The following is a 21,937-nucleotide window of genomic DNA, read 5'->3' on the forward strand; positions in this document are numbered from 1 at the left end:
TGGAGCGCTCCTCTCGTAAAGTGCAAAGCCCCGCCGCACCAGGTGCCGAATCTGCCGTTTGGAAGGGTTTGTGAGAATATTTAGAGGGGTAAATGTGGGATTTTATTGGGTCATCGTGTTCGCTCAGGGACAGATCATTCATGATGTGTGGGGAGGACAAGGGTTCAGAGATATGACATGATGGAAAATGATGATGAAAAGTTGCTTGCAAGGGTCCTTACATGTATTTCATTCATTTGTATTTTTTTTTTTATTTTCCCTTGAATTACACAAGTTTCAGGCTTCCCAAAAAACATTTTTGTCACATTTCATTGAATCTATTGAAGATATTGCGTTATATCCATCCTCCAAGACCAAGTTGCTTCTTTCATGCAAACCCAGAAAAAAAGAAATGTTCTACATTGCTTCTTACATTCTCAGTATAATACAATTCATATATCGATTCTTCATCTCTACTGAAAATTACCTCACTAAGGTTCCATGTACATGATAGTGGCAGAAGTTTGTATAATACTTGCTTCAGTTTCAAAGAGACATGTAAACACGTGCTCAGAGAAAGTGGAAAGGAGACTCTGCACGTAGGTTCACTCTGCTGCCCTCTATTTTGAACAAATGCGATGTCGATGATCTATTAAAGGACAAGTTCACCTTCATAAACATAAGGATTGAGAAAATGCAACAGTGTTAGTAGAACACATCAGTGAAAGTTTGAGGAAAATTGGACAATCGATGCAAAAGTTATGAATTTTTTAAATTTTTGTCTTGGAACCGCTGGATGAGGAGACTACTACAGCTTGTGAGTCATATGCGTACAACAGTATAAAGAAAATGTAAAAGAAAATTCAACATATTTTCACTTTTTTCGCATAATAAAAGAGCACTTGACTTGCCTCTTTCTAAAGGCAGGGGGAATAATATTACCCATAACATTTGTCGGTAACGAGTCAGGGGAATGTATACTTTTTTCAACAGATGGAATTTTGTGAAATTCTCTTTATATTTTCCTTATATTGTTGTACGCATGTGACATCTAAGTTATTCATACACTGCAGTAGTCTTCTCATCCAGCGGGTACTGCACAAAAACTTCAAAAATTCATAACTTTTGAACGGATTGTCTGATTTTCCTCAAACTTTCAATGATGTGTTCTACTAATATTGCTACATTCTCTCAATCCTTATGTTTATGAAGGTGAACTTGTCCTTTAAAAGGACTTGTTTAATTAGTGTATGCCATCTAATGAATAGGTTATGTCACCTAATTGGAAGTGGAGGCGAGTGTTTTGGCAGTGTAAAAATAGGCAGATGGGGTGTGCTGTCATCAAGGAAGAGAAAGTATATTGAGGAGAAGAAAATGAAGGGCCTATTGCTAAAGTTGGAGGAACAAGCCATCACAGAGTTCGGCACTATCTCATACAAATCAGAATGGATTTACATATTTCAGTTAACATTGTCATCTACCGCTTTACCATATGTATTTGCAGGATTTTTCATCAGTGTTATTATATTTCTGCACACTTATAGTGTCACCAGTCATCTATAGATCTATAGTATGTGGCATGCTGATACATAGTGTGATAGAAAGATTATTAATCAAGAATGAAAGAATGAGCAAGAGAAGGAGGGGAAGAAAGAGGGAACGTAAAAGTGATGAAGCAGCGTCGTCATTTGATGCTTCCAATTTTTTAAAAACCAACTTCCCTTCATCTTTGTCAGGAATGGGATGCATTGAGAGGCATCAAAAATTCAAAGGGCATTCACGTGATAGAATATTGATAGCGAAAGGATTGATTAGGTGTTCGGGAAGAAAACCTTGTTCTTCTCGTCTGCACTTCATCAACGTCACGTTGCGTCTGTGGCGAGCCAGCAGAGCGACCCATCAAAAAGTCTTCTCCTATTGACTTCCGTCACTCTTTCTATCCCCGTGCAATATGAGCCACAACTAATGAGCATTGTAAAATCATTAGATTAAGACTGCTTAAACATTTGACGCAAGACGTTGTGCTGAGCCTTGGACGCTAACGAGCAAGACAACTGGTGAGTCGGCACGCGAGCTCGCGCAGGGAAGGTATGCTAATTCCATCCCTGCCACAGCAGTCAAAAGTTTCAGAAAGATGTCCACCTACGTAGATTTTGGATTGATAGATAAATAGATGGTGGGTAGGTAGGTATAGTGTAAGTAGGTTATTCTATGGAGGCAGTAGAAGTAAGGTCTTGCATTTTCAGGCTTATATAGTTTTAAATGCGACATGTCTGAACTGTAGGTATCTTCATGTGTGTGAAGTGCATTGTACCTTTTTTTTTTATAGAACACTCACTGATTCTTTTGCCCTGCATTTTAATAACCATTTGGTAAATTCAGTGTCCCACGGTATGGTGCTATTTGCACGTCTATGCCTGTCCTTTGATAGAGTCTTTATTGTAATGTATATAACCCCAACAATGTATAGCATGCACTGGAGTTCTATCCTGAAGAGGTCCACCTGGCCAAGGAAGACTATGTTTGTCTGTTTTTATTTTCAAAACACATACCATTGAAGTATCTTTATCATGGCTAGGAATTCTTTGATAAGAAAAAAAGAAAGAATGAAAAATACCATTTATCGTATTTATCAATTGCATAAATTATGTGTGTAACTTTAGCCAGTTTTCACAGTTTAGTGAGGCACTATACCGGGATTTGCACCCTACTCTTAATAACGATGAATAAATGAAGCAGGATCTTAAATACATGCATGAGTTGTGACTTTGTCACACACAGGACCTCCATTTAATGTCCTATCTGAGGGACAGAATGTTTTGCCTCTTTAATATATAGAGGGACAGTGCGATCACACACAACATTGCACAGTTAGACTCGGGAATCGAACCCAGGTCCTTTGGTCGGAGGTGGACGTGCTGTCGACTGAGCCAAATCACCGACCTTGTATCTGTCATATAGAAAAAACAAAGTCCATGCCAAGTAGTACCCTATAATCTGGTGTTTAAAAACAATCAAATCTCAGTACAAACTTTTAAAGATTGGTCAATACACCACAGCTTTTGATAAGAGAGCATTCACACTGTAGGAATGTTATAAAATTGGTCGGCTGTGGGCTGCCAAGCCAGACTTCAGGAGAAGACATCCAAGATTTGGGCTCTTCGTCACCATTTCACTGTCCCGCTATCTCAGTGTCTTCCTTCTCTCGCCATCCCTGACAGTCTGTCTCCCTCTCTCCTTCAAATGTCGCAATCTGTCGACGGTATACCAGCTGTAGGGAGAGCACAGGCCCCCAATGCATGGCGTTGCTCATTAGCATGCTACTCTGCATCAGTAATGTCATTAGCTGGGACTAAGCACTCGCCCAGCATTGATTGCAGGCCAAATTAATTTGGATATTGATTTGAGAGAGAGAGACAGGTAGAGAGAGGGAGAGAGAACGAGGTAGAGGGGGAGGGAGAGAGAGAGAGAGACTGAGGGATCCGCTTGACGCGTGAAGTAAAGGATGTGTTTGTGTGTGCGCACACGCAGGTTTGTGTGTCTGCGAGAGAGAGACGGAGAGAGAGATAAGTAGAGGGCTGCCTAGGTGGCATGCTTAGCGAGAGTTTGCTTGCACCTTCACTTCAGTCCTGAGCTCGCTAGCAACCACCCCACTGCTCCTGGAGGCTCTTCCTTTCCTCCTCAACCTCCTTCATCACCACCGTCATCTTCATCCACCCGGTTGTGCATCTCTCTCTCTCTCACACTCTCACTAGTCGGTATGCCACTGTCTGCTGCTAAAGGTCTCTATCTTGTTATCGCTATAATCTGTCGGTAGAGGGAACCGAATCCATCGCGGTAATTGGGGCATCATTAATTTTTTTGATGGAAAGCGGTGCATTTGAGCCTGCCCAAGTTCTGTTTAGGTAGTTATGGGCACCAGAAGGAAGCCTCACTCTAAATAAGAAGACTGTCTTGACTGAATACTGTCTGGTTCCCGACTCAACCATATTTCCTTGTCATCAAGGTTTGGGCTGATTAGGATCAGTTCCCTGCCCATGTCTCTGTGACCTGTAAATGACCGTTTGAACTTGGGTCACAAAGTTCAAGTTATTTGCCACATCCTTGCTAATTTTGTGTATCAACTTGGCAGAGTTTGGGATGAGTTTGAGGGATATGTTCAGCGGTAGCGACCAAATTGATATCTACTGAAGACTACAAGTAGGTCGTGTTATCGAGGAGTAGACTATCGAGATATCTATTCGTTGTGATCGCATCTCAACCCGTCGTTGTTATTCTTTCTCTTCCACAGGCCAGAGACAGTTGCCCACCATCAGTCCAACATCCAGAGATTCCCGTTCTGTTCGTCTTGTCAAAATCATACAGCATCTGATTACCGGTAAGAGCACTCGTCGCTGCCATCCCATGACCCTTTCCATCTCATATTCATATCTGCTTCCTCCTCTGATTCGCCCGCCTCATCTTCTTCTCCTCCTCCCTGCCTGTAAGTGTTCCTGCCCCAATATTCAGGTTTCAGCCAATTCTAGCAAATTTACCCCCGCTTCCCTCTTATTCTATACTCGGGGGTTCGATTTCAGCGTCTCCAGAAATTTTCCGCGTCTTTGGGTCACATACATCCAGTCTCATATTTCGTAGAAGGCACATCAAACTGAATATGTTTCATAATTAACAGGTGACTCGAAGGAGACTTCTTGAAATTCTATATGTTTTGAATTTTTGAAAATACAAATATGACTAATGTCATGATCTTCACACGGGCTCTTGCTATTAGTGTCTGCATCATCTGCCGCATGAAATGATAATCAATTCCAATTTCAATTTCAATTTCAATGTAATTTTGTATTTCTCATTGAAAAATAAAACAAATGTAACAAAATAGAATTACGTATAATATCCAACTTGGATTTGCAAAGAAATGTTATAATTACGATATAACAGTCAGTTAATCAAAACTTAAGTATTTCACTTAAAATACCAGGGAAATATGATGGGACCTATTTGAAAGCAAGCCTGTGAAGTATATATTCTGGTAGAAATGATAAGATTTGGAGCACAAATACTATTTTGGACCAAACTAAGATGATAATGTGAGTAGTACTTGTGAGATACTGCAAATACTTCTCAAATACTAGTATAAGAGAATGAAATAAACCACGTGCTGTCACATTATTGGTTTTGTTGATAGCAATATTGGAACAATAGTTCCCCTGAAGTAGTGTAGTATTATGGGATTGAAGCATTTTTAAACTATGTATTAGGGTGCTCAGAAGATATAGGGTTACAATTTTGTTTATATTCTTCTGAAAACAGTCACTGACTGTGGGGGGGGGGGGGGATTATGTTGGAAATAACTGAAAGTCATACACGATTTTATGCAGTGAGATTGAAGAAGGATAGAATTTTGAAGAAAAAAAAGTCAAACGAAAAAGAAAGTAGCATGGAAAGATGACTGCCGAACCTGAGAAAGGTTTATGATGAGATTGGAGTTTCTTGTAATTTTGTTCCCCCTTGAGGCTGGGGATTATGCAAGTGAGTTCAGAGATGGCACAGACTTATGTGGTAAATCCCTAATCAGTCAGTGTTGTTTGTCATAGGAAAATTCCAATTTGCTGGGAAAGAAACACAACACTGGGGTGAATTATGGAATTATCCCGCTCCAAAACCAGTCTGTCAGTGGCGTTCGTCGCTATCTTCATTCCCCGCTTCCTCTCCAAGCGATGATGCAAAGGTGTGAAGATTTGGTTTGGGGTTCGCGATGAGGTGCGATAGAACTTGTGGAGCTTTGGAAACATCGTCCACTTCACTGTACATGATGTATAGAGATAAAATTCTCAGTCATCTCTTTATTGGTCATGAGTATTTCAACATTAGTGTGCCGACAACAGAGACGGGAAATTTGTCACTTTCATATATATTGTACTTGTAGCCTTTCACGTTTTTCTACCCCTTTTCTCCCTGAACAAGCCAGTAAAAGAGAAGGTTGGCCATTATAGATATCTTTTGGCACAGAGACAGTTTGACTGCCACTCAACTGCAACAACAGCAAAAAGAAGAAGAAAAGAAAAAAGAAGCCAAACAACATTACAAATGCCAGTGCCATTGCGTGTTCAGCATACATCTACATGTACCAGCATGAGTAGCTAGAATTTCAAGTGCACTATTCTAACAATCTATTGACCTGAGTCTCATACTTGTAAATTGAGTTCAGTGTTGTCTCTCTTTGAATGGTTGCCGTAAAGGAAGATGAAAATGCCCTCACATTTTCCTATCTCTTGAGTAAGAGTGGAATCTATGCAGCGCAACAAGTGCAATTATCCAGTCATTGTTATACAGATAACATGAATATAACCAATGTTATAGTTCAGTAACTTTTTATTATGGAGTGTTTTCCAAATTGCCGATTCCCTTTCCCTCCCCCGAACTGTGCACAATGATTTTGAAGTACTGTAAAACCAGGAATGTTTGTGTGCATTTTAATTTCGCAAATTTCGCGAGAGCCATGATTTGTGAAATTAAAATGCATGAGAAAGTTCTTGTCTACACTATACAACCTGTATGCATTGACTGCCAGTGGCATTTCACAAAAATTTCTTGCCGCGAAAATATCTTGCTTTACAGTAGCATGACAAGCTGTATCAATTGGTGGTAAATACAGACTGCTTTTCTGTCAGAAATCTTCCCATTTTCCTTTATTTTTTTTTTCTTTTATTCTGAGTGAACTTGATAGAATTCAAATATTCACAGTTGTTTTTCTTTTCAGTAATTGATCTGTTAATTTGGAAGGTGAAGGAGGGCGTGCTAGTAAGTCATGGCTCTTATCCAAAGTAAAGTACACAATGTGTGTATATAATTTGTGTATGTTACCACAGAAACAGGCAGAGAATAGGGAATTAGGATGATGCAGAAATCTTTTTAAAGGATGAACCGGAGCTTGAGTAGGATTATTTGGATAAATCCTGGCCCACTTCATAGCAGGCTTTATACATCTTTCAACCTACTTGTGAAAGCTACATTTTTGATGCTCCAAATGCCTAGATGTCGCACTTTGTTTGAGTTATGTATAATTGATCGGTAGAGTTGCCATAATACATGTTAAAGATTGAGGTCAGCACCATTCTCACCCCCCCCCCCCCTGTTGATTTTGACTGGAGTGCTTTTAAAGCATAGAAAGCACTTGACCTTCCAAATTTCCCCCAATATAGTGCAATTTGTAGCACCAGTCACTCACTGATCAGGAATCTCTGGGCATTTCCGCCGTATGATCAAGCTCACTGCACCAGAAGGCATATATATGGAAAGGAATCTGTGTGATTGGAGCAGTGTAATAGGTGCTCGTGGATCCTTCTGTAGTCTCTGGATGGAATCATGGGCAAAGTGGTGTGCCATTGATCGACCCATTTTGAGGCGACCCATTCTAGCAGTTACTCCCATTGCAAAAGCCTTTCATTGCCTGGCAGTGGCCAGAAATTGACCACTGGGCAAAGGGGCGAATGGATTGGCCATGACACATGGCCCTCGGTGATGGATAGTGTGTGATTACGCCCTGATTTATTCCAGGTTTTTTATTTTCACTGCTTGCTGCCGCCCTAAACCTTTGAGTAAGACCACTGAGAAGATGAGTTTATGCGTGTGTTCTGAGATGTCGTGAAAGTTTCTTGGTACTGTCTTCATTGGGGTCATCTCTTTGGTGTAAAGGTACTGATGGATTTGTTTATACCTCCCATTCTTACGGAACAGGTTCTGACAACTCCAACTCCACATCCAGTGGAGTTTTATGCCCAGTGCATTTAATGAAAGTAGATTCTGTAAAAATACCAACTCTGAATCAAATTTCCTAGTGGTGGTCTATTCATCCAAACTGTCAATTTGATGTGTATCATACCAAGATATGCAGTACCGTTTGAACAAAAGTAAAGAAAAAAATACATATTGTCCCTTGTTTCATTATTAGAACCAGTACTCTATACGCCATATATTTAATGAGGTCTTTATTTCAGCAAATTTTGCAAGTCCAGGTAATATTTGCGAATTTGAAAACACGCAAAAATATTAACTCCGATCATGATATGAATGTGACATACACGCATAGGTGACCTACATTTCTTTCTTCAGTCTGTACTTCACAATTGCGAATTTAACCACTCACAAAATTGTCAGGAAGTCCTGATTCCCGAAAAATTATGCTCGCTAGATATGTGGCGTATAGGCCCTACTGTCGTTGATCATCAAAGCTAGTACTATGTTATTATCATTTTTTCTTTCTTTTTTTAAAGGGAAATATAGTTCCAGTATACATTTGTAGCTCCCATAAGGTCAGTGTGTTTGGATGTATGTGTGTGTTTATCATCTAAGGGAGATGAGAGAGAGAGTGACAGAAAATTGTTTAGCTTTTGAGGAGATGAGTAGTACTAGTTGTCTGTGCCCATGATGCATGTTGAAAATGGGTTTTATGTGACCGTGTGATGAGTCACCACAAAATGACGATCTAGTGACGTATTTGCCCAAGAAACTCTTAAAGTAAGATGAAAGCATTGCCATTGTTTCCTGCATATTGGTCAAGTTTGAACGTTCAAATCTATAGTTGCACAGTCTGTGAAATCTCATGTTCACCTCCTAAAAACTTTGAAAAAGCTTGTGCAGAGGGTTGTTTTTCTTTTGCATTTTACTGAGAAATACCTTACACTTCATTTGTATGCATGTGAGTAGTTAACTGGCATTGTTTGTCCAAATGTTTCTGACAGAGTCTCTCATAATTTATAATGTAATACGTATTGTATGTTCTTGAGTCCAGACTAAATCCACTTCCTTTCTTTGTGGATCATTTGATACAAATTCAAAACTTCTTGTATAAAAACATTTATTCATCGTATTTTGTGAAGTGAATGTGAACTGTGATAATGAAATGTTCAGGGCTAGTTTGCTGTATCAAGACATACAAATCTGTATACCCTGGCTTTTCTTCTTGGGATATTTTTCCAGTAACACATAAAAATACCCTTTCAATCACCAGACGGGAAGATCCCATTTCTAGGTCATGCTAGAGATCCACCTAGCCTTAATAACCTAAGCCTGTTACAGGTAGAGCTCAAAGTGTTTATATTCAATGCATTTTTTTTTTTTTTTTTTTGCGTGTCCGTGAGTCATTGATCTGACGTGGAGACCGTCAAGGCAAAACACAGGAAACGTTAGGGATTCCCAAATACTTATCAATTTTGCCAGATTGCTCCTAAGCCTGTGGTCAAACTCTTAATCGGGCACTTGCTTTTTTAAGTGAGTAAAATTCTCCCCAAATCAATGATTTCCCCCAAAGCCACGATTGTGTGCACAAGTATTGCAGGGGATTTGTACAATACTCATAATGTACAGTATTTCCATGAGGATATTGTGGGCACAGAAAGCAACAACAACAGAAAGCCCAGGAATGTAGGTTTCTCTGATCATAGAATGATTCAGCTCGGTTTACAGAGGACACTGATGGCTTCCCTGGGAAACATGAGGCACATTTTGTCACCTGCTTACATACATGCAGGGCATATGCTATGCCCTAGTGAAGGTAGTTGAAAGTAGTACGGTACTGACTTATACATCTGCAACAAGTTTAGAGGTAAAATGTACCTGTGTGATAAAAGTGCCAACTAGAAGTAATGAAATATTAGTAAAATTAAAAAGAAATAAAAGATGAAATGAGATTTAAATCAGTGGTGAGTGGCGGACCATGGAAGAGCCGTGTTGTGATACATGGCAAGCAAATTGCTTGCTGAAATGAGGGGATACAGAGTAACATTTCACTTGGTAAAGGCATAATTTGCTATTTGCAGATGAAACAAAAACCCGGCATTAGTGCCTTAAAATAGTTCTAGAATTTGAGTTAGGAATAGAAACAACCACTGTAAAATTTGAATCGGTATAGTTGATGTTAAGTATTGTTAAATACACAAAATGTGAACAATAGTTATGATAAGAATGCTTCCAGACTAAACCGTCTACAGTTATGGTTTATTGAGAAAAATGCTGATATTTCCTTATATTTCAGGCTTTGTAGCAAAAATTTTATATGGAAGGATTTTTTGTGTGTGTGATACAACAGACCTACACATATGCATCAAATTTGATATCTTGAACATTTTTGAAATCACTGCTCCAAAAGGTACACTGGACATTTAACCGTGTATGATGGGGGGGGGGGGGGGGGGGGGGGGTAAAATTCCTCATTGATTGATTTAGGGTTTGTTACACATGATGGGGAAAGTCCCTTGCTGAAATGAGAGAACACAGCATAGCATTTCAGTTCTTCACCGTGTATACGTGATTTTAGGCTAAATTCTTCATTGATTAGTTTAAGGTGATGGAAGACTCAGACACTCTAAAGCTCGGTTTATTTAAAAATGAATATTTGTGAGTGTAGAAACATCACATCGGGTTTGCACTAAAGTGACAAATTTATTATTCTGATCATAAGTATTCAGGGAATGAAACTTCAACTCACAATTCAAAGACCACTTTCTGTCACCCATGGCAAACTAGACTTAAAATATTTGTACCTGATGTCCAATTTGACAAGAGCAACGGCTGTTTATGGCTATATTTGCAGACCAGATTGTAGATGCGAGATAGTCTGCCAAACTGAGGCTCCTAACTTCAGAATTTGTTGGTTGCATGCTTTTGGTTGCATGCTTTGTGACGTAGAGTGGGTAGAAATTTCTGATAGTTGAGAATATTTGGCTCAACTATCACGCTGGTTAGTTACTTCTGGAGGTTGTGTCTTGGCAGAGTCTAGTAACTTCCAGTTATCTCAATTGGGAGATGACCCTATTTATGACCCTGTTCTATTCTTAGCCTCTTTTCCAGGCTATTTTACTAAATACCTTCTCCCCTCTCTATTTATGTTGCCAGAGCACCCTGTGCATAATCCATGAAACAGACTAGTGTAGCCAGGGATAAATTCCTGTAAACTTTGTCCTGAAAGTGTTCGTTTGTTTGTTTGTTTTTTAATGGAATATCCTAAATGCGCAACTTCTACCAGTGCATGAAGCAGGGAGAAAGGAAAGCTTTGAAGAAATTTGTTAAATATAGTTTCTCTAAATGTTAAATGTATCTGACAATGCCTGGCAGACAGATACAGTTTATTTTTAACAAAGACAGTTTGTGATAATGTGCATAGACTTGGACAACATATTGCAAGACACCCCCATTAGGAGAAAAAGAGAGAGAGAGGGTGTGTGTGTGTGTGTGTGTGTGTGTGTGTGTGTGTGAAAGAGAGAGGGAGATAGAATGTTTTGGTATTATGTTTTTGAGTCTTAAAGCAAGCCTTACATCATCGTTGCTACAACATGGCTAATGTTTGAGCCTCTTGTTACAGAGGGAGAAAAGCCAGGTGGCCTTCCAGCACAAAGCCATTTTGCAGCTAATGTTCCCAGATTTGTCACTGTGGCACACTCTTTTTTTTTTGGTGATGTTTATCCTTGCGCTTAAATTTACTGTGACTAATGTGGCTTGGCTGTTAAACGCCCTGTAACAGAGTTCCCTATATGTCATTCATGCTTGTCTAAAACTTTACTTAACGTGGTCAGTCAAGCTCTCTTGATTCTCCGTGGCTAGCAGAAACTTTTGGTTGAGGCTTCCTCTGAAATCAGATTTCTAGTTGACCAAGTATATTTACACATGGGCATGTATTTTTCCTTGTCCCTCCCTAGCTCTTTACACATTAACTTTCATAAGGCAACTTCCCCCCCCCCCCCCCCCCATTGCTCCAGAGTTATTTTCTCCAAGGACTTAGGGTTAGGGTTGTGATGGGGTTTAGGTTTAGTTTGATGTGAGGATTAGGATTAGTGCGAGGGTTACGTTTGTGGATGGGCTTTTAATATGTTTGGCTTAGCATGCAGATATTTCATGTTAGCAATTGTCGCATGAGCAAATGTCATGGAACCCCTTATGATATCAGACTATTATGAACAACACTATTTCCATTCTCATCAATCAATCAAGTATTCCTTGGTAATTCACAGTGCTATTCTCCTGTGAATTGATTTATGTACAATGTTTATGATTTGACATTTTGTATAGGAGGGGAGTATTAAAATGTATGTGTGTGCTTCTACGTCTACGTCACATGTTTGAATGTACATCCGATTGAAAAAAAACAAATCTACTTTTTATGTTTCATGTAACCAGCCATCACTTTCCCCCTGCCTGAATTCTCTCCGTGCAAGCTTATTTAGCTTGCATGTTTACTAATTAATGGCAATACTCGCGACAGTTGGAGCCCAGCTTGTCGGCTGACTTCAAAATGGTAGGGAGGTTGATTTGTAAGTGAGGTATACGTCCACAAAAGCAGCCAGAGACAACGGCTGTAAGTAACACTGTACAAAGCAAGCCCACATTTATATAGTGTGCATTAGAGCCGAAGGTCACATGATATGTGTATATACAGTTATTCAACATTACACATGTGCATGGATGTTCACTGGTATATGTGCAATGACACATAGGTCTCATTGTTAATGTTGCAGTAATTTGCAGATCTGTAGAAAGGTACGAATGATATCTGTATCCAATTACATGTAAGCCAGATATATGAGACATTGTGATAGTTTAGTGAGCAGGCAAAAATATGGTGTGAACAGTGGACCACTGGTAGTTATGGACAAGTTTGAAGAGCATTTTAATGGACCGGTTTGTTATGCCTCGCTCTTGACAAGTTGCTGGAAAAATTTAAATAGTTTAGTTTTATATTCTGTTCATTCAATATTCCTCCTTTTTTAACTGAAGATTCCAAGGGTTCTATTTTACAGGCTGCAGCTAGGAGTATTATAGCAAGTAATTCATCCCACGGAATCATCTGGCCTCATCAGATCCCAGGCTAGGAGTAATATGAAATCTAATTTATCTCACAGATTCTTCTTGGAGACAATTTTCTCCCTCACATACTAGACACACCTGGAAGCGTGGGGATACAAGTAGGTTAGGTTCATCAGCTACAGAGACGATGTAAATGGTACGATAACGATATTCTTGTCTTTTGAAGGCTGGAATCATTCCTCGCACACAACTGAGCCATTGGATGTTCTATGACAATGGCTTATTACACCAGGGAGGGTTTGCGTGACAGACATGGAGACCCTCATTAGTACTGTTGAAGTGTGAAAATGATTCTTTACAATAAAAAGTTTAGGGTTTAAGGACAGACATGAATTTTTTCTATGGCATGCATGGAATGCCTACATCCCAAAGACTGAACAAAAGTTTTGATGGAAAAAGAAGAAGCCAAAAACCACTGCTTCTAATCAGGAGGTACAACGTATGCAAACACATTAACATCACTATTGCTTTGTTAAAATCAGTTCCACTTGATATTTATGTGACTCTTATCTATCCAGATGAAATGTCTTGAATTTAACATCACTTTTTTTTTTTCTGTCAATGTGCATCAACTTGTAAAGTAGAGGACATTGTATGGTGCTATCAACTTGTTGTTCCATGACTTTGAGCTGAATGAAGATTATTTCTAAGTCGTAATTTTTTACATTTTTAAGTTTAAGATGATATTTCACGTGAAGCTCGACCAGCAAATTTTGTAACATATAACCGATATCTTCTCAGGATCAATTTTTTGTGCTGAACAGCTCAAAGGCATAATGCACAGGTTCTTGAATTTACTTTGTGCAATTGCTATGTTTTTATCCAATTCACTGAAAAGACAGAATTTGATTTGGCATTTCCCTGCATTTAAAATGAATTTGCTGCCCAGGCCATTTTACTGCACAGAAGCTACTGCATATACACATGTGCTCTAATGAATGCTACTAGTACACATGTGCACACACACACACACGCACACACTCATACTAGGGAGACATCACTGAAGATGAGCACGATTCAACCCTTTCAAAATGTGCAGAGAAACTCACGAAGATATTTTTGTGGGTTTTGGAATTCACGCTAGCGAGAAGTAGCGCAAAATACATGAAAACTAAAGTACTACAAATTTTTCTGCATTTTACAGTAGTCCTGTCCTTCATTTAGGCAAATTGTACTATCATGGGGGGGGGGGGGGGGGGGGGAGGGGAGGCGGAGAGAAAGAGCCAGGAGACCAAAAAAAGAAGGGGGCTTAATGTCTGGAAGGTGAGTAAAGATGGGTCTTTCGTGGTAGAGGGCCACTTTTTCATTAAGCAGCAATCTGTATTATTCATCAGGCTGAGGCCGAGATGAATCCGTATTGAAAGCTGAGGTTGCTGGACAAGACAAAATGAAAAATGAGAGGACAGCTAATATGCCCCACCCATCACCAACATCTCACCCTAAACTACCCCCCCCCCCCCCCAGCTAAATTAGGTTACCTCACCTCCGAGTTAATCAATACACTTACTACACCTCGCTGAGGGAAAAGGTCAGAGAAAGAGAAATATTTTTCTGATCTAACGAAGTGCTCTGCTGTGATTGTGAAAAAACACGTAGTGGGGTAGAATATAGCAAGGGCTTTAAACTCCCAGTTGAAAATGTTGAAGCTAGATCCCCTGCGGACAGTAAATTGGCAATAATGCAATTATTGCATCGCAGACGAGCCCATTGCAGGGCTGCTCAGGTCCTGTACTCTCCTCAATAAGGAGCAGCGAGCTGCAGCCACGGTAGGCCCAGGCCATTGTGCCAGCTCAGTCCGTTAGGGGGCTCCCTGCAGAAAATTAGCGGCTGCCGCAGTCATCACTCATTTCCAAACTCGGGTTTCAGGAGACGTCGCCACAGCGGTTGTACGTTGCCGCCTATGTTAGATCACAGCCAACAATCAGGATTAACTCGGAACCTGCCAACAGCTCAGGATCCCCCACCAAATTAATCACCCACACCACTGCCAAAGGAACAGGTATTTTGAGTCGGGTAGTGGTGGCATACTTCTATGCAATCAATATGAAAGGAAATTGAATGTAAACTGATAAATTCCTCTTGATTTAGGCTAGGAAGCTACTGGGAATGGTGCATGTTACTCATATAACTCATCCAGCTGCATGAAACCATAAATTTGTGTATCACTTTCAAAGCGACTCCAGGGATATTCTCAATACCCAGTGTTTATGTATGTGGGTACATGTAACTGATTTATTCTCTCTTGATGTATGCAGTCGTCCATCACATATGACACACTTCTCCAGGAATTTTAGCACACATTGCATCTGAAAGACTTTCTTTTTTTCTTTCTTTTTTCTTTCCTTTTTTGCCCAATACGGCACACTCAGTCCATCACATACAAGTGAAAAAACATGATCTGCAATTTCATAAAAACAATGCATGGAGGAAGCATGCCATGTATGCTGTAAAACACAATATTTTTCCCGGCATGAAATTTTCTAGAATTGGAGCCGACAGCCATTTTTGCAGCATGACAGTTTCACTAGCTGCCTCTAACGTTCAATGTATGATAGTGTAGACAAGAAATCTCGTGTGCATTTTAATTTTTGTGAATCTCGGCTCCCGCAAATTTCGCGGAATTAAAAAGCATGCCAACATTCCTTGTTTTAACAGTTTTTACAGTATGTGGTATCATGGGATGACGGAATAATGTCTTGTTAGTGGTATGGAAGAATGGGAGCATGCCTTTGTAAATGGACGGAAGAAATGGGAGAAGTATCGAAAGATGACCTTATGCTGGTATGGAAAAAAAAGGGAATATAGAAAATATAACCAGTGATATGGAGGACTAGGAAAGTTATAGCAACCTGCTCTAGAAATAAATGGTATGTAGGACTGTGTAGTGGAGTTGCGGGATGATGATCCTATCCATTGCTCTGTATTCATCTCGGATCTCTCGTACATGCCAGGACTTGAATAAAGAATATCGTCTGCATCCTCCTAGCAGCTGTGATGTCTTAGCCGTACTTGGAATGCTTTTCTCTTTCGGTAAATGTCAAGTTGAAATTTTCATGGCATTAAGACGCTGATGTTGTCTGCTAATTGGCTCTTGTGCATCCCTATAACATTCATGAAATTCATACAACACTTTGTAGTATGTTCATTACATCTTTGAATAAGCGTTTGCCGTCATGTCCGTGTAGAGATATTGGTGATTCAAAGGCCTCTGACTCTTGTACAGTCATTAGTATGTATAATCAGCCAACATGCTAAAAGAAGAAGCGTGTTTCCTACCCTTTAGTCGCAATATACGGCAGTCATAATCGTTTGAAGCTCGCTGGATGCAGGCAAGCACTGTATGCTGATTTTATGTTGTGTTTCAATTCAAGACTCAGAAGAGGTAAACTAATGTACAATTCATACACAAAGATTTGATATACAGATTATAGCCAATCGTCTTGTGCTATGATATTGAGTGGTTATTTGATAAGTAAGTCCTAAATTGTATGTATAGGCCTATTAACACTCAGACACACATGTGTGTGTAGAGAGATAAGAGTACAGATGACATTTCTTTCACCTATATTATACACATATACCTACACTGTACACACACACACACACACACACACACAAAGTTTTGTTCTCACAATAAAGATTAGCTCAAAGTTTCATTCTTCAACGATTTTATATTGTAAACAAGAACTTTCACAAGCATTTTAATTTAGTGACTCTTGGCTCGCGAAATTATACTGTACTCAATTTGTTCGTTCAATTGACTTTCATTTATGTATGAAAAAGAAATTCAGAAATAAAATCAAAATCAATCAAAATTCGTGAAATTAAAATGCATGTGAATATTTCAGTATATTCCATGAGTTGGTATTTTCTCGCTTTGGATAAAAAAATAATTTGCTGTTTGACTGAATCCATATCAAGTGGCTTGGCCCTGGCTGGTGTCAGAACCTCATCAAACCAGTGACCTCATACTGACACGCTCACTTGAGCCAAATGTATCTCGGAAGATTTGACGGAGAAAAGGAGAAAGCGGTAGATAGGTACATTATAGATAGATAGATAGATAGTGAAGGAGCAAGAGAAAGAGGGAGAGGGGATAGATAGAGGAAAGAAGGAGAGAAAAGGAAGAGAGAATGGAAGAAATGGGTGGGGTTAGGGAGATAATCTTTGATACAACATAGTAATATCTTCTGGTGTTAATAGTTATAATACTTCTGGCTAGGAGGAAGCAGCTTGGGGGCGCTACCCACAGGAGGAGCCCACTGGAACACGCAGGCAAGCAATTAGCATTGAGTGTTTAGGTTTTCTGAGGTAACGAGGGTCAGGTAGGAGGTGATGTGTATAAACATTCCTCTATGGCGAGAGATTGTTTTGGCAGCAGAGGCAAATAACCTCAAAGTCCTCATTTCTGTCCGGACATCAAACGATGGAGAGATGCATATACGAGGTGAATATGAGAAATAACTGTCATGCAGAGCGTTGCCTTGGGCGATCTTCTTCGCACTTCATATTTCAGCTTGAAAACACTTATCTGACACATAAGATGCTCTGTGGCTAAGATCTAACTGATGTTGTCAAATGCTTGAATGTTAGGACAGGGTAGAGTTACCACACCATTAATGCAATGGAGAGAAAAAAGACCGTACTGAACATGACAGCAGACCGTAAAAGCTGAAGTCTTGGCTAGTTTTGACAAGAGTTCTACATGAATGAGCACAATTCACATCAAGGTAACATGGCTTGAAGATTTACTTTAAGGATGCTCTCGATGGAAGTCATGTACCCCTGCCATTTTTACATGTTTCACCTTTTTGGCTTAGAAATTGTTTGCTAGTCACAGTCTCCAGAAAATAGTGTTTGTGATATTTTTGATAGGACCATAAGATATTTTGATCATAGATAATTAAATGATCCATACACATAGATTTCATATCTAAATTTGATGTCACACCCCCCATATTTCAAAGAAAGGTTATCTTTTGATGTTGGAATTGGGCAGCTAAAATTTAAGATTAAGTTTTACATACCCTTTTATTTTGGGTCACTACATTTCCTTTTTTTGGCCACCAAAATTTCAGATAAAATCAAAGATTTTAGTTTCCCGAACAGGCCACCATAGAAAAAATTTTATGTCGAGCCCTGGACTAGTACTTACTAGCATGTTGCTTTTACGCAGGTCGCTGGTTTCCCAGTGAGGTTCACCTCCCTAGTTTTCCACAACCCCCATATTGAGCTAATTGTCTATTGGACAGCAAGCAATTATGTGTTCTTGCATTCAGCACTGAGATGGTGCATAGAAAAATCTGCCAACTTAATAATAATGCAATTTGCATCAGTCTTTTTTTTTTTGAGGGGAGGGGGTGGGATATTTTCTTTGACACTGAAAATTCAGAGAGTTGTTTTCTTGGGTAGGGGCAAGCTAAAAAAACTTAATCAACCTTTTTCTTGTTACCTGCTGTGAATAATGTGCTGTCATTTACTTCCAGGAGAGTTTTTGAGGCTGGCAAATCAAGCTTCAGTAGGAGGAGAAGAATCACAAGAAGATCATCAAGGATTGTAAATGGTCAAGCCGGCAATGGACAGTGGAGCAAACAGTGTGACTAATTACAATTTATTTCATGCCGTGAGACATGTATCATGTTCTTCGATTTGTTTGGGGAGAGTTGTTTACAATTTCATGCCATCAGGGATGGAAATGGATAATCAGCAATATGTTTTATGACAGCCAAGGTCAGAGATGTGAATTTATAGCTGACACAACTCAACTTAAAAAATAGCAGGGCTCCCTCTTCAAAACTTTCCTATCAATTTTCAAAACCTTTTCTTTTTTTTCCCCTTCTTGTAGTCTTTGGGGGCGTGTGAGGAGGGATTTATGTGTACCATTGCTACTCACGACAGGAGCCAAGTTCTGTCCTGATTCCAGCGAGAGATTGTTTTTCACTTTTTCACTGACCCTTCTCTCACCTGTGGAATGACAGACATCCGAACATTTGTTTGAGGGGAGGCGCAGGTTGCGACAGCACCAAGAAGTGCATGACACATTGCCTGGCGGATAGGATATGTCTCCAGCACAGCACCACTAGCTCAGCAGGCGCTGAAATGTGCAGGTTTTCTGGCAGAAGGTCATTAGCGAGCATATCTTGTTGAGGCCTTATGCAGCTGAGACCAGTCTGTTATGCTTAGGCACAGTCATAATATTGTTAGATTTGATTTGCTTCATATCATGATATTTTCTCTGTCATTGGTTCATTCTCTAGATTGAATCCTAACCTAACTAGGTTTTGATTACCTTATGAAAGTACAAGAAAGCTGTATTTTGGTACATACCTACATACAGCACACCAGTTATAATCTCAGTAATGTCTTTTTTTTTCTTCATGATTTTCAAAGTGCCTTACCCATTGGTTCCATGACAAATAGATCTTTGTTGTGCAGCTTTTAGGTTTCATGCGATATGTATTCAACACGCCATTCTTTGCTACATTATATGTCAGACAAGCTTGACAGGAACAAACAAGTTTGCAGTTTCCAGAACACTCCATGAGAGCATGAAAACAATTTGATTGGTTTATAAAATCTCTGTCTCTGGTTGGACTCAAATTCTAGCACCCCAGCTCCAGAGGGTCCTTGCGGAATTACCTGACCATGAAATTACATCTGTTGCCTTTCTCTCTCTCTCCATCCCATATCTTTCAATGAAATTACATTATATGTGATATATTTCTTGTGCGTTTGCTGCCTCGTGAGGAAAAAGTGGCTTCACATAACCAACATCATCAGCGGGCATTGGAGAGAATTTATGCTGAGACCAGTGATAAACTCTGGACAGTTGTATGCCAGAGTCGTGCCACCAAATTCTTGGCATAGCTCATGAAGGGGTGGCCTGGCATTTCCTCTAGTGTTTGAGGCGGAACATTTGATGATGTCATCCATATGCAGAGTCTATGTACCTCCATTCACAGAGATTTTTTTCTCCGGAAAAGAGAGTCATTGGGCTCCTCAGATGCATGAGTCGCTTATTCTTCCTGATTTGATGTATGTAACTTAGGTGCAGTTTGGACACCAATGTCAGATGACTTGGAGGAGGTAATGCATTCCAAACCTTTCAGTGATTGAAGTGGTTGTGTATTAGTTGAAAGGAGATACCAAATGTATGAATGACTGGAGCCATGGAGCCATTTTGGATGGAATTAATGATGATTCACAAGCGGCAATATTCTTCCGCATTTTTAAATTTTTTTATTCATTTATTATTATTTATTTTTTATTTATTATTATTATTTTTTTTTTTTTTGGGGGGGGGACAATGTGTGGAATTAACTGACTATTTTTAAACAAAATTTATAGTAAGCTAGACATTGTGATTATATCTGTTGTTAAAGGGTAAAGAGAGGTAGTGAGATGGATAGATAAATACATGTTGGTAGAGAGAGGGTGGGGGAGGGTTAGAAATTACACATTTCCTCAAGGAGGGGCTGGAACATTCATGTACTGTTTAGATGAAGTTTATGTAAAGTCAGTACCACTGGTGCTGAAATGGTGATGACCAGCAATTATACTGATGCTTCACCAGAACTGATTTTGCCCCAGTCCCATGCGTGCAATTTGGTGTCACACCAAGAGCAATAACAGCCATGTATGTGAGAGAAAATTCTGTTGCTTGTTTGGATTTAGTATGGAATAGTGGTTGCCCTTCTGCAGTCATGATACACTGGGCTCAAAAGCCAGTGAGATTTAACTTTGCACTTTGGAGTGAGCTTTCTGCTTGTAATGATAGTGCTGACGTACTTGTGATGGCACTATATTCATGAAAATAAGCACATTTGGATTTGCCACGACAATATTCTGCTGTGAGTGTAACTCACTGAATTTTCTCCAATAGCAAAATTTTGCCTATTATCTTTGTAAAAATCATGCAAAAAGAAAGATACACAGCTTATCCAGAGTGCATACATCTGCATTTCAGTTTGAAAGGTCATGAATTCAGTCATTTGAATAAGAATAAAGTCGTCTTTTATCAAGCTCTTCATAGAGCCAGGAGAAATTGTCATCGACAGTGAAACATGAGACATGACCAATGATGGTTGTTCGTTTATGAGCTCGGCATGCGATTGCCATCTCTTGGAGTGATTCTGAGCAACTCGTCGGATCTGGTGGCCCGCGCCACGGCTGTGCGCTGACCTTGAGTTCCTCTCTGTCGGTATGTCTAGTTCTTTCCTCTTCGTCTTATCGTCCTGCATCGCTCTGGGCAAAGTGACGGGGCCCTTGTGAGACGGTCTTCGTCCCGACATCTCGGCAAGTATTGAATGTCCCCGACTGCTCATAATGGTGGTATTTAATGCAGATAATGCCGACACTTGGTCACTCGATACGTTAAAGCGTCTCTCTTGTCCCAACATTCTCCTCTGAAATACTGATAAGGGTGGAAAATGCAGACATGTTTGGGGTTGTCTCAGTATGATAGAGTCATGCATATATATTTTTTACAAATTTTGTTGTAATTTGGTAGCTTGAGCAAAATCTATGGTAACTCATAGCTGAATAGTTAAACACTTTGTGTGATTTGAGTGACGATTGGTACAAAAAACCCTGTAGTGTTGTACACACTGTTCAAAGTCCCTGGCAGAGAAATGGTTAGATATGTTAAAAAGTGCTGTTGGAGATGCCAGTGTAAATTTTGGTATGCATCATTTAGTGAAATCCCAACAATAGAGGGAGCTATACTTCTCTTTGAATTTTGAAAGGCAGATCTGTCTAGAATCAGAAAAGTGGCAAATATCAGCTCTTTTTGACGTAAACTTTGATTTCTCACAGATCACTTTACTAAAATATGCTAATTTAATGCATACTTCCAAATAGGGTTGGCCCTAACTTCCACAAAGAGATGCTCAAAATGGCAATAAATAATGCATGCACACAGTAATTTTAAACCCAAATTTGAAATCATCCTATGTGATACGATGTATTCAAGAGATGTTTAAAAAGAAAGACAGAAAAGAAACTGACTCTTCCTTTAGAACTACATTTTGTTTTTGTGAATAGCATCCCTCCTTTCCCTTTCTTCATTACGATCTACGGTAGGCTCAGTGTAGAATAAAAT

The 21,937-nt window shown here is 39.6% G+C and overlaps 1 long non-coding RNA gene across 1 annotated transcript in view; it reads left to right on the top strand.

Annotated features, from left to right (window-relative positions):
* Nucleotides 1–21,937, top strand: part of LOC139744403 (uncharacterized) — a 133,646-nt gene that overhangs the window by 39,474 nt on the left and 72,235 nt on the right. The window contains exon 2 of the long non-coding RNA XR_011711824.1: nucleotides 4,271–4,357. This is a non-coding gene — a long non-coding RNA (uncharacterized lncRNA). The remainder of the gene's footprint in view (nucleotides 1–4,270; nucleotides 4,358–21,937) is intronic.

This window comes from Diadema antillarum, unplaced genomic scaffold (assembly GCF_040938485.1).
Source record: "Diadema antillarum isolate AM-2024a unplaced genomic scaffold, OU_Dant_1.0 seq00001166_RagTag, whole genome shotgun sequence".
In the NCBI taxonomy this organism is placed as follows: Eukaryota; Metazoa; Echinodermata; class Echinoidea; order Diadematoida; family Diadematidae; genus Diadema; species Diadema antillarum.